Source organism: Hemiscyllium ocellatum, chromosome 2, assembly GCF_020745735.1.
Source record: "Hemiscyllium ocellatum isolate sHemOce1 chromosome 2, sHemOce1.pat.X.cur, whole genome shotgun sequence".
Classification (NCBI taxonomy): Eukaryota; Metazoa; Chordata; class Chondrichthyes; order Orectolobiformes; family Hemiscylliidae; genus Hemiscyllium; species Hemiscyllium ocellatum.
In genome coordinates, this window is record NC_083402.1 from 129,787,281 (window position 1) to 129,800,307 (window position 13,027).

Below are 13,027 nucleotides of genomic sequence, written 5' to 3' on the forward strand. Positions count from 1 at the left end.
TTAGATTCTGATGTCAAATATTTGAATAAATGAGCCTGTTTGTAACTGATGGCCTACTAAGTAGTATTGCTGTATGCAGATACTCTGAATTAAAAGTGTGCGAGGGAATTGATTGCATCCAGCACTGGTATTTAATTTATGCCAGGAAAAATGAGTGGCAAATGGAGCTGGAACGTAAGTAAGGGATCAAAGCAAAGCATTCATGAAGACTTTCATGGATCGCTGACTTCTAGTGTCAAACCATAAAAGCTCATTTGCAGCAAAAAAAATTGAGGCATCCATGCGCTAATGTCCAGATGAGTGTAGTTCTGACGAAAAAGATGCAATACAAGATACTAAAAGGAAGGAAGTGATCAAGGAAATGCTTTGAACCACCAGGCCTATTAAGGCTTCTTTATTTTAGCTGGGCACTGGAAGAAAAGTGGAATTATTGCTGTATTGAAGTTGCCATGAACATAGAGTTGATCTGCAGGAATGTGAAAACAGGTCAGTTGGATCATGCTGCAACACAATTGAATAGACCTGCAAAATTATTAGTTCGAAGACTGAAAGAGGACATCAGATAAATTTAATAAGCTGAGGGAATGATGTTTCCAGCTACACCAGATCCATTCAGGCAGAGTAAATTAATACTTGATGCAAACCGGAAGGACATTTGAACGCAAATAGGTAACCTTCCTTTTGATATGAAGATAGAATAGAATTAGGAAGAGTCAAAGTGAAAGCATTAGTTAAAAAAGAAGGACCAAAGTAAAATGTAAGTGATTCAATGGGGATGATTTCCCAGGGTGTGGGCTTTGGTGAAAGGGGAGTCTGAAGCAAGGGTAGAAAATCCTCAAATTCCCTGCCTGATGTCCAGTCGATCAATCAGACACTGATGTCTTCAAGAGAAGGCCCTCACTTCAGTACCATCATCCCTGTCAATGTCTCAACCCCAAAGACTGGAGCAATCCCAAACACCTCATAGCAAAAGGCTCACCTTCTTCAGGGTTATTACCAATGGCAGCAAGACTGAGCCTTTAGATAGTCATTAATTTGCCACTTTATATGCAGTGGCAGGACAGGAATGTTGACCATGGACCTTCACGTCTCAGATTTCATTCTGGTGGAGGCTTGAAGATAATAGTGTCCAGATATGCCAGCATCCTCACTAATTAAGCAACCTTTCCATTTCCAAGTCCACTACCTACAGAATCAGAAGTTTCTGCTCCTCAGTGGGGAGGAGATTGAAGTTATAATTTTCTGGTTTCTACACGTGACTTCCACACAAGATCATAATCTTCCATTGGGGAAACTCTTCTGTGTAATATGAACACAACAGTCCTGCATGATGTCTTTTGAGCTGTGCATGTTGTTATTCCCAGTGACATAGTCCTTAGAGCTCTGTTGTTTATACATGTATAGCTACACAAGATTGTGCTGTCCAACATGCTTAATGAATAGCATATTACACTGGTTTCACAGCCAAAGAAAATTCTAGGACTTAAAGTTATGTCAAGCAAAGATATGCTTAGCCTCCTTGGAACATCACTGAGGTCAGATTTAGCGTAGAATTGTCAAAGTACTTAAACGTTGAGGTGGTGAAATGAATTTCCAATAATATTATGTCAGCTTCTATCTCAATGAGCGAGAAGAAGAATTAAAGAAATTAAATCTACTACTGTTAGAAAGATTAAGAGGGAACATGATGTTAGTTTTAAAAGTAATGAATTAATTGATGAAGTGAATGTATTGAGGTATGTTATGCAAAATGAGATGAGCAATCTACAGCACAGTATCAGAAGCTACTTGCTGAGGCTAATTTTATAGCAATATATTCAATGGAAGGCAAAGAAGTCTCATTTGTGCTAATGAAAGTTGTCACCATGGGTTTTTTATGTAAATTTGGTTGACATTTACCTATCCATTAAATTAGTGTTTTTAATTTCCCAAGTGACTGTTTGAGGATGCCGGAAGGTGCTGTCATTTGCTGGGTTTTCAGCCATGTTCATGTACTAACCTGATTCATCGACGCAAGCTGATGTAATTTTGAAACCTCAAACCCCTGACTTGAGTGTGAATTCATTAATATCAGATTTAATAATCGGATTTTCTTGAATTCCCAACTGACTGGCTAGGCTACCGCTCATTTTGTGATGCATTACGCAGACTCTCAGTAATGATGCAGCACATTACATGTTGTTGAGGCACACAGTTGAATTTTCCCTACGGTGGAGGAAATATAGAGGCAGGGACTATTTCTGGGTATCAAACTTGTTCCCAGCCATAAATCATCACATGTTGCGATTTTCAGACAGTGGCCTCCCTCACCTTAGTTGCTATCAAGGATAGGTGGGCACTTAGAGCTGGAGGGACAATTAGAGCTCTTCCAACTTGAAAAGAGAGAGGGTACTTCAAAACAGAGGCAGCCTCAGATTCAAAAATCAGTAGTGTGGTAAATAGTGAGGAGGATAGACTAGTCTGCAAGACAATGAAGACAGGCTGATCAATGGAAAATGGAATTCAATCCAGATAAGTTTGTGATGGTCCACTTGAGCAGGACTAACAATGTGATGAATGGTATCTGGGAAGCAGCAAGGATCAGAGGAACGTTGGTACACATGTCCACTGGCCCTTAGATACAGTCATTCAGGCGGCATATGGATTACTTGCTTTATTAGCTGAGGCACAGAGTATAAGCGCTAGGAGGTTATGTTGGTATTGTATAAAATGTTGGTTAGGCCACAGTTAGAGTATTGTGTGCAGTTCTGGGATTCATCCAAAGGAGAGATGTAATTGTACTGGAGAGGATACAGGGAAGACTTACCAGGATGTGGCCTGCACTGGAGAGTTTTAGTTGTGAAGAATGATTGGATAGGCGGGGCTTATTTTCTGTGGAGCAGAAGAGACTGATTGAGATATATAAAATTATGAGGGGCATAGACAGGCTGGACTGGAGGAAACATACCCCCTGGTGGAGGAATGAATGAGCAGAGGGCATACATTTAAGGTAAGGGCCAGGACATTTAGCGAGGATGTGAAGAAAACTTGTTTAGCCAGAGAATGATGGGAATCTGGAACTCGCGGCCTGTAAGGGTGGTAGAGACAAAAATCCTCATAACATTGAACAAGTATTCAGATGTGCACTTGTAACGCCCAAGTATGAAAGACTAAGTGCTGGAAAATGGGATTTGTATAGTGGGGTGGTTGTTTTGAACAGCAGTCTTGACAGGCCAAAAGGCCTTTTCTGTGTGTGTGTGTGTGTGTGTGTGTTTGTGTGTGTGTGTGTGTGTGTTGGGAGAAGCGGGGGAGGGTGGGGGGGCCGGTGGTTGGTGGTGGAGATGGCGGCTACAGTCCCAGGGAGATAGAATTGCTGTTCTCATGTATGTTCAAAGTCTGGGCAGAATTGGAGCATAGCATTCAGCCTCTTGCGAGGAGATCATCTCGTGGCAGTTAAATTGACTCTTGCTGCCTCTGGTTAACTCTCACTTGACCTTGTTTAACTTGTCTCAAGTTATACTTGACAGCTACTCATCATGTGTGAGCCACTGGTCCTGCCACTGTCCTCTGGCTACCTGAAAAGTGCCCCAAAAGTGGCAGGATGGAGCCAGCGCACTGATAAGCAAGCTTCTCACTTGCCTCACTTCTGGAATGGATGAAATGAAATTCCACCCCCTGCCTTTCTCCTTCCCTGGCTGAAGGAGGTATCACTCAACAGAGTTCTGCATTTCTTTGTGAAAGTGCTTTGGGCATGAACACAGAATAAGACATTAAAGTATAGAGAGGGAGGAAATTGGAAAGTGAAGAAAATATCTTTGAAAATAAATACTCAATGGGAGAATTTTCAAAAATTGCACTGAGTGAATTTTCCCCATTTGTAAGGTCTATTTCACTTTCAACATCAGTAAAAACTCTATCATGTGGATAATATTTAAATTTGGGTCCAAATCTGGCAATTTATTTTTTGATGGCTCTCAAGATCAGGAACTCTCTGATACACTTCGAGCAATTTAATATTCTTGAATAGAACAATTGGTATGGGAATTGAAGGAAAGCTACATTGGTGAATATTGGGATGTTGTGACAGGCAGAAAACGTGGTGTTGCATCCTGAAAATCTTCTCCTGAACTAAAAAAAGTAAGATAAAAAACAAAATCACTTCTAAAAGAACACTAGCACAAAATGATTAATGAATAATATACATGCCACGGTATTTTACTGGACTACCAGATCTCTGTGTAATCTAAAAGCATAAATGAACATATATATTTTGATCTTGTGAAATAAAGCATAGAAAAAGGATAAACTAAGGACTGAATCTTAGCAGAAATCTGCTGACATTGTTGTCAAGGTTCTTGGAGGGTTTCTCTCTGTGAGACCTAAAGAGTTTCTCATGATATTGTTCTAAACACGTTTCATTAATTGAGTACCATGCCTCATTGGTACTTCACTTGTCAGATGCTAATGTAATTCTCCCACTACTGTAGATGAAAATATTTATCAATGCTAGAGTATTCTGAGACTCCTAGTACCAGCATGCCTTGAAAAGGCTGTTGTGCAGCTGGCTAAGAGCTATCAGTCTAGATCTGTCCTGCACAATCCGTGATGTTTGCCCAGACATTTTAGGTAAAATGAAATTGCATTGTATGTCACAGATAGAGGCTTGGAAGTTTCTGGCTTGATGCAGAGGAGGACCATCCTCCGCATCCAGGACCACCAGCGAAGGTCGCAACACTGGACCCTGCCAGTCTGATCCAAGGTTGCCACCATCCTCAGTGCAGTCTCAGCCACCTAGAGGAACACTGAGCAACATAGGAAGACGATCAGTGATTTCTCTGATCTGCTTGAGCAAGTGCCACTATCTTCTCTCTGCTACTTTGTACCTCACTGTTTTTTTGCTACTGCAGCCACCACCCACCAAGACTCATGTAGGAGTAGACCATTCAGTACTTTGAACCTGCTATTCCAGTTAGTGTGGCTGATCACACAGCTCAATACCTTGTTCCTGTTTTCTCCTTACACCTTTTGATCCCTTTAGCCCTTCGAACTATATCTAGCTGTTTCTTGAAAAGATTGTGTTTTGGCCTCAATTGGTTTCTGTGGCAGAGAATTCCATTCTCTAAATGAAGAAATGTCTCCTCATCTCAATCCTAAATGACCTACCCAGTATCTTTAGACTGTGAACCACTGTTCTGGACTGCCCATTCATAAGTAACATCCTTCCCATGTTTGCACTAACTAGGCCTGTTAGAATTTTTTAGGTGTGTATGAAATTCCCCCCTCATTCTTCTAAATTCTGGTGAATACATTCGTGCCTGATCCTGTCTCTCTTCATACATCAGTCCTGCGAAACCAGGATGACATTGGGCAGAAAGAGCTGAAATGGGTGCTAGGTTACCCGACATTTGGCTCTTCGTGACTCGACATGGAAGGACCTGTTCCTGACTAACAAGCGACTGATTGACTGACTGACCTTGCCTAAGCCCTGGACTGAAGGGGCTGGCTTTGACTTATTGTGCCAAGATTCCCTGACTGGAGGTGGTCTCCCTTGACTTGACTGAGAGCTACTCTCCTTTGACTTTGAGACATGGCCATTTGCTGAAGCCCATGCAGTGTGCTTGGCATGTAAGTTGCCATCTGTAGTAAAGATGTTGCACTGTACCAAATGGCAACATGTCCACCCCCATGACTGATTACTGCTAACAAGCATGGTAACCTGCCTGGCTTTGTGTTTGCATCTAAAGGCCAGGCAAGATGTCATGACCTGTTAGCTCTAGCTAGGTGAGGTGTCAAATTGCAAAGAGACCAAGCAAAGCAAAAATGCTGTGAGCATCCAAGAATGCTCAAAGTGAGTGAGCACTAAGACAACAAAAGAGTAAGGCCCAATCTATGAGTAGGGTTTACTTGTCCAAGCATATAGAGTGCCCATGCAGCAGCATTGTAATAATAAATGTTAAAGTACTCCAAAATGCAGCAGACTAGTGAAAAGGTGTCTAAGTGGCTAAGAGGTGTATCATGAGGATGTAGTGAGGCTGGAACATGTTAATGTCCAGTATCTATCGATGAGAGTGCTTGCACTTGCTTCCCATGGAGTGAGCCCTGAGGTGCTGGTGCTGAATGTCCAAGGTTTCAGTCCAGTGGAACAAGCAACAAGCAGGAGTCGTTAGATGCCCCCTTTGAGTTCCAAGACAGCAGTTTCTGACCTCCAGCTTCTATCTGAGCTGGGAGAATGGGAAATTGCATATTATTCAGATGAAACTAGGGAATAATGATGGACAATAATGTGCAATAATCCCTGAATATAGGCATTTCACCACTTGCAAGTGAGAATTGCATCTTGATGTCCCAGACTTAGTTGAAAAATGCAACTTTTCGGTTTTGCTGTCAAGAAGGACCTCACTGGTAATCTCACCAAATTTTCCCAAATCTCTCACCATAGTCCAAGTCATAGAGGGCCTGGGAAGATTTCATCTCGAATGTCAGACAACAAGCATCTTGACACAATAACAGTTTTAGCGTTTTAATAGAGTCTACTTACATCGAACAAATGGTCAAGTGTTAATGTTCTCACTTTGTATGAAACATTTATCCACAATGCTCAAGGCAGGGCAGATGGGCCACAGACAGACTGAGAAACTAAAAACCCACCTTTCGTTAATAAATAATCTATTTAGTCCACTCCATAGAGGCAAATAGTCTGACTCCAGCTAAGTATGATCGACAACTGCTGCAACACGTAATACTCTTGAATTCTGTTTTTGTTTTAAACTCTAACTTGTCATCTTGTGCGGTAGGCTCATGAAATTAAGCATCTGCAGTTTCATGGCATTTGAAAGCAGGAAAATAATTGTGAGGATTCAATGTGACATCATTAGAATGTTCCAGGCTGCCTCGCCTCAATGCATCATCATGTAAATTACAAAGTGCTGAATCTGCATAGTGCCCTTGCCGTTTTCTGACAAATGCTTCACAAGTATTACAAAGTCTTTTTTGAGGAAGGAGTTGTCACTGACAAGAATATCGTTGGGTGGAACATCTGTCATAAATGTAAAACTCATGAGTTACCTGTGTATCCACTGAGAAAGCAATTCTGTCTTATATCAAAGTGCAGGTAACAGTGAACACAAATCACCAGGCTATTAAATAATAATACAATCTGCAATAACTGTTAATTTAACATTAACCGTGCTTGTCGGACTCCTAAGGAGACTCTCACCTTGGCCTTGTACATGTCTATAGAGCCTACTGAAATGAAGTCTCTCTGTCATTGAACTTCTCAAAAGTGAGACAGTATTTCAGTGAGTTTATGTGGCTATGGGTTTCGAGTTACTCATGGTTGGAGTCTGATCCCAACAGTTGTGAAGGGTAAATGTGATGGGAGCACTCAAAAAGCACCACAGAAGTCTGAAACTGGCTCAGAGCAACAACTCCCTCCAGCAAAACATGAATGATTTACTTCCTTTTAACTTTCACAGATACATAAAACCCCTACAGTGTGAAAGTAAGCCATTCAGCCCATCAAGTCCACACTGACCCTTCAAACAGCACACCACCCAGACTCACTGGATTTACCATGGTTAATCCACCCAGCCTGCACATCCCTGGACACTATGGGCAATTTCCTGTGGCCAATTCACCTAACCTGCACATCTTTGGACTGTGAGAGGAAACTGGAGCACCTGGAGGAAACCCACAAAGACACAGGGAGAATTCACAAACTCCACACAGACAGTCACCCGAGGGTGGTATTGAACCTAGATCCCTGGTGAGGCAGCCGTGCTAACCACTCACCCATCAATCCACCCCATGCCTGTGTGCTTTGGTAGACCATCCTTTCATTTGGTACTGATCAGAAATATTGTTATGCTTCTCTTCCACATATCTATAATCTGACAGAAGTGTTGCATATTTTACTCGTCATCTGCAAAGTTTGAAGGAAGAGCCACATGACTTGGGAATGGGGTTTGGTTTATTAGTTGACTAATTTTGACATAATCAACAATTATTTCAACCCAAATATTTCTTTCTCACTGTTTTTCAAGATAATTAAGATGCTGCAGGTGATCAACTTTGTGCACCATCTGTTTAGAACTTGCAAGTGTACCATTCAGACTATCACAGCAGGGGAGATGTATTTTGAACTGAATTTGTCTAAAGTTTGTTTGATCTGCAAATGGAGCTTCCAAAGAAAGACACCGAACCAATTTGCCTGTTTCAAAGCTCGGAAGCAATTTCGACACTTGGCATTTGCTGATCACAACCACTAAAAGAAACTTTAATATCTGGCAGTTTCCAAATTTTTATATATGACATGTGGTGGCAATCTTAAGTGAGGCATTATGCCTCTAATGCTTACAATCTTGACTCCTCTGAAAAATTTTCCAAGTGTTCCAATAACTTTCTACAATGATACAACTCATCCAAAACTAAAAGCCATCTGAATTAAGATCTGCTCCACAATTCACCATCTGCTTGCCAACTTTTCTTCAATAGATTACTTCTTACTTTCATGTTTCTGTGAGTAATAGTTCCCTAGATACATAAACTCCAGTATTTATTTACATGCCCCATAATTCTTTCACTTTTACCTTGCTTTGTTCCACTATTGCCTGCAACACCTTTTGTTTATCCTTGTGTTCAGAAAATTGTATTCAATTAGACTTCCTTTCATTCATTCTACCTCACCTATAACTTTGCAGATTTTTCTTCTCTCATATTTGTAACATGTTTTATTACATTTAAGACACTATGGGGTAGATTTTCCTCTGACCAGACACTCGTTATTAAAGCATAGATGGAATATGTGCATGGGGATCTCTTAAATATGAGTTATTCAGGAGGCACTATTAAACAAGCCCCATATTTACCTCACACACCCCTCAACTACACATACCACAGAAAACTAATAACAACCCCAGGACGGACATTCCTTGCTCCTGCTGGACAGCCCCTCATAGCCTCAAGGACCTGACTCCCCTCCCCCTTCTGCCCTGGATCCTGACCCTGAGAGTCAGTAACTGTCAGGAGTTATAAATGTTAGAATACGGCAACACACTGATGAGAAAAGTGGGCATACCACCGCCTGGTAGTTCTATACTATGAATGGACTGTCTCAGTGGAAGTATGGATATGCACATTTTTGAGGGAAACCTGAGCAGACCCTCCTGTCAGAAACGTGGAGGTCCTGAGACCTGAGCAGAACCTCCTGTCAGAAATGTGGAGGTCCTGAGACCTTTGCAGAACCTCCTATCAGAAATGTGGAGGTCTTTTCGTTCATCAAATAAGAAGGGTCAAAGTGTCAATCTCCTCCTACATAATTGAAGTTGCTATATGGTAGCTTCCAGGTGAGTCCAGATTACCTGTTTTGCAAAGGCTGTGGAAAAGAAATGTAACTAAGGAAGCTTGAAGCAAAGCATGAATACTGAAATATTTACAACAAGGGCACCTGATGTTACTACTGAAAACTGTTGGAGCTGTCAGTGAAAATGACACTGATTATGTTAGCTGAATGATTGGAGCTGCTTTAGTTTAATTCTTTCACAGACTGTGTCTCCCTCTAGTAAGGTCAACATTCATTTCCTATCCTTAATTGCTCTTGAATAAATGGTGGTGAGTTGCTTCCTTGAACCACTTCAGTTCATGTGATAAAGTGATATCAACAGTGCTTTTAGGAGGAGAGTTCTCGGACTTTGATTCTGTGATGTCAATGGAATGAAGATTTACTTCACTGTCACAATGTGTATTTTGGAGTGGACCATGCAGGTAATCTTGATCCCTTTCATCTGCTGCCCTTGTCCCTCCCAGGTGATAGAGGTCACAGATTTGAAAGGTGTTGGTGAGTACTTGGTGAATAGTTGCTATGCATCTTGCGGATAATGCTAATAAAACTTTATGCTTTACTGGAGTTGCCAGTATGTGGAGGGGATAAATGCTGCAGATGGTGGAGGAGGTGTGAGTCAAGTAGGCTGCTTTAACTTGGATAGTGTCAAGTTTTGTGAGCATTGCTGTATCCATCAAGGCAGGTGGAGATATTCTATCATACTCCTGACTTATGCCTTGGAAATAATGGGCAGTCTTTGAAGAATTAAGAGGTGAATTATTTGATGCATCTTCTTTTCTGACCAAGATATTTATATAAATAGTCCAGATCAATTTCTGGTCACTGGTAACACCATATAGCTCCCTCCCAGATGATGGTTTTGCTTTTGAATATTGACAGGATATGTATAGATGCTCTCTAATTGGTGGCACTCTTTGTCTGGCATTTTGTGATGCAAATGTTGCATGCTACTTGTCTCCCAAAGCCTGGATGTTATCCAGCTCTGGCTGTATGGGGACACAGACTATATGATGCATAGAAAGAATTGTGTAATAATGCAGTGTCATCTTGCAAGACCTTTCTCTTTGCACTATCTATGGTGTACTTCAGGATCATCTGCAACATAAACTCCGAAGTATATGAAACACTGAAAACCTGAAGGAGCAGCTTTTAAAATTGTTTTGGGAGGTGATGGTCTAATCACATCATCACTGGACTATCAGTCTTGGTAATATTCTGAGGACCTGGGTTCAAATCCTGGATTGATGGCCATGAAACTGTTGTTAATTTTTCGGAAAATCCCATCGGGTTCACCAGTGATCTTTAGGAAAGTAACCTGCCATCCTTACCTGGTCTGGCCTAGATGTGACTCCAGATCTACAGTAATGTGGTCGCCGCTTAACTGCCCTTTAGGCAATTAGGGATGGGCAATACATTTCAGCTCAGCCTGTGATGCCTTAACCCATATAAGAATTTATAAAATTGTTTCCATGAATTTTATTGATTTTTTTTCTGATCAAGACAGCATAATAATTTTAGTCATTGAGTAGAGAGACAATATAATAGCTAATGTGTTATTAGACAATAAGAAATAGGAACAGGAGTAGGCCATTCTGCCCCTTGAGCCTGCTGTGCCATTCAATAGGATCATGGCTCATCTGACATTTCTCACATCCACATCCATGTGTATGACTTCCCCATAACCCTTGATTCCCTGACTGATAAAAAAAATCAACTACCAGGGGGTAATATTGTTCAGAGTCTGTGATTTAATATAAATCTACAGCACTAATCCCACCTTGATCAACAGTTGTTGTTGTCAGTCAGGCTGAGACCAAAAGGTTTTTTGGGATATTGTGTTGCATGTTGTCTGTTTAGGTGCACATTAAGTAAAATGGTTCTTTACTGGCCTGATACTTTCACAGCGTATTGAAGGACAATTCATCTTTTATACCCTTTTGCTGTTTTTGTAGAGAAAAGAGAAAATTGTACTGTGTAATTAGTGTAAGACCTGCACCATCATCTTGCAAAATTTCTCCACTGCCATCTAGCACTTTAATACTGTGCTCACGTGGTTCCATTCTTATCTGACTCCTTGTAGCCAGAGAATGCTTCTCTTCCAGGTTTCCATCGTTACCTCCCTGAAGGATGTATCCTTGACCCCTTGTATTTCTCTCCTGCAAGCCAGTTTTTTGCACACACACCAAAAACACCTACCTCTAATTAACGACCATTTCTCTTAACAACAGCCCTCTGACTCTAAACTGTCCAACATCTGGTTGAGAAGAAATGTCCTCCTTCCAATGAGCAGACCAAACCCAACTGTCTTCAGTGATCACCACAAACTTCCAATCCATGGCTACTGACCCCATCCCTGTCAGTGATAACTATCCAGTGGTGGAGAAAACAGGGACATTGGGACCATTTATCAGCATAAGTGGGACCTTTTAAGGTGATAGATTACACCTGAACTGAAATGGAATCAGCATCTTTTCAGGGAGGTTTACTCACGTACACCTACTGTTGGAGAAGACTTAAGTTCCCTTGACAAGGCTAGAATCCAGAAAGAGTATTCAGGAGGGCAGCATGAATGGCCAAACTTAGAAGTCACAGCAGGTGAGTCAGGAAGACATAGACATTCTCGGCCAGTTAGGGTGCAAGGGAATTTGGCAATGTTGTATGATATTTATTTTAAGCCAGGAGTCTCACAACAAAGCAGATGAGTAGAGGGCAGAAATTAAAATGTAGGTGTATGAAATCATTATTGTCACTGAGACACTGAGAGAGGCAGGATGGGCAGCTTAATGTTGCAGGATGTAGGGCTTTCAGGCAAGACAGGGAAGGAGCAAAAAGAGGAGGAGGTATTGCAATTTTGTCCAGTAAGGAGGGATGACATCCTGGAAGGGTCCTCAAATGAAGCCATGTGGATAGAACCTAAAACTCAAAATGGAACAGTCACGTTGCTGGGAATGCATAGAGGCCACCTAACAGTACAAGAGAAATAAAAGAGCAGATATGTTCGCAAATTACAGGGAAGTGTAAAAGTAATAGATTAGTATCAGTCGGAGATTTCAGTTTCCCTAACATTAACTCAGGTACTCTTAAAATGCGAGTAAAAAATGAGGTCTGCAGATGCTGGAGATCACAGCTGCAAATGTGTTGCTGGTCAAAGCACAGCAGGCCAGGCAGCATCTCAGGAATAGAGAATTCGACGTTTCGAGCATAAGCCCTTCATAATGCATCCAGCATAACATTTTAAGTCACGATGTAGAAGACCCTACAAGAGAGAGGCAGTCTAGACTGAAACTTAAGTAATGAAGCTGGGCAAGTGGTTGAAGTATCGATGGATGAGTGTTTTGCAGATAATAATCATAACTCTATTAGACTGTTATGGAAAAGGATAGGCCTGAAATCCTCGATTTAAGGGAAGTGGCAGCAGGTTTAAAGGAGCTGGGAGGAAAAGTCTTTTCACCCAGAAGATAATATGAATCTGAAAGTCAATGCGTGTAAGGGTAGTAGAGGCAGAAACCCTCATATTTAAGAATTATTTAGGTAAGCAGTTGTAGTGCCAAGGCTTTTAACCAAGTGCTTATTAATGGGGAGGTATTCAAATAGTCAAGCAGTTGTTCTGTTTGGGGGGCCCCCAAAGGCTTTTCTCTGTTCTGTACATCTCTGAGACTCTATGATTGTCAGACTGTTCAACCTCTTTGACCCTGAGGTGAGTTTCCA

At 41.4% G+C, this 13,027-nt stretch overlaps 1 protein-coding gene across 4 annotated transcripts in view; it reads left to right on the forward strand.

The window, feature by feature from the left end:
* adgrl3.1 (adhesion G protein-coupled receptor L3.1) overlaps positions 1-13,027 on the forward strand; it is a 653,616-nt gene that overhangs the window by 492,985 nt on the left and 147,604 nt on the right. The window lies entirely within an intron of this gene.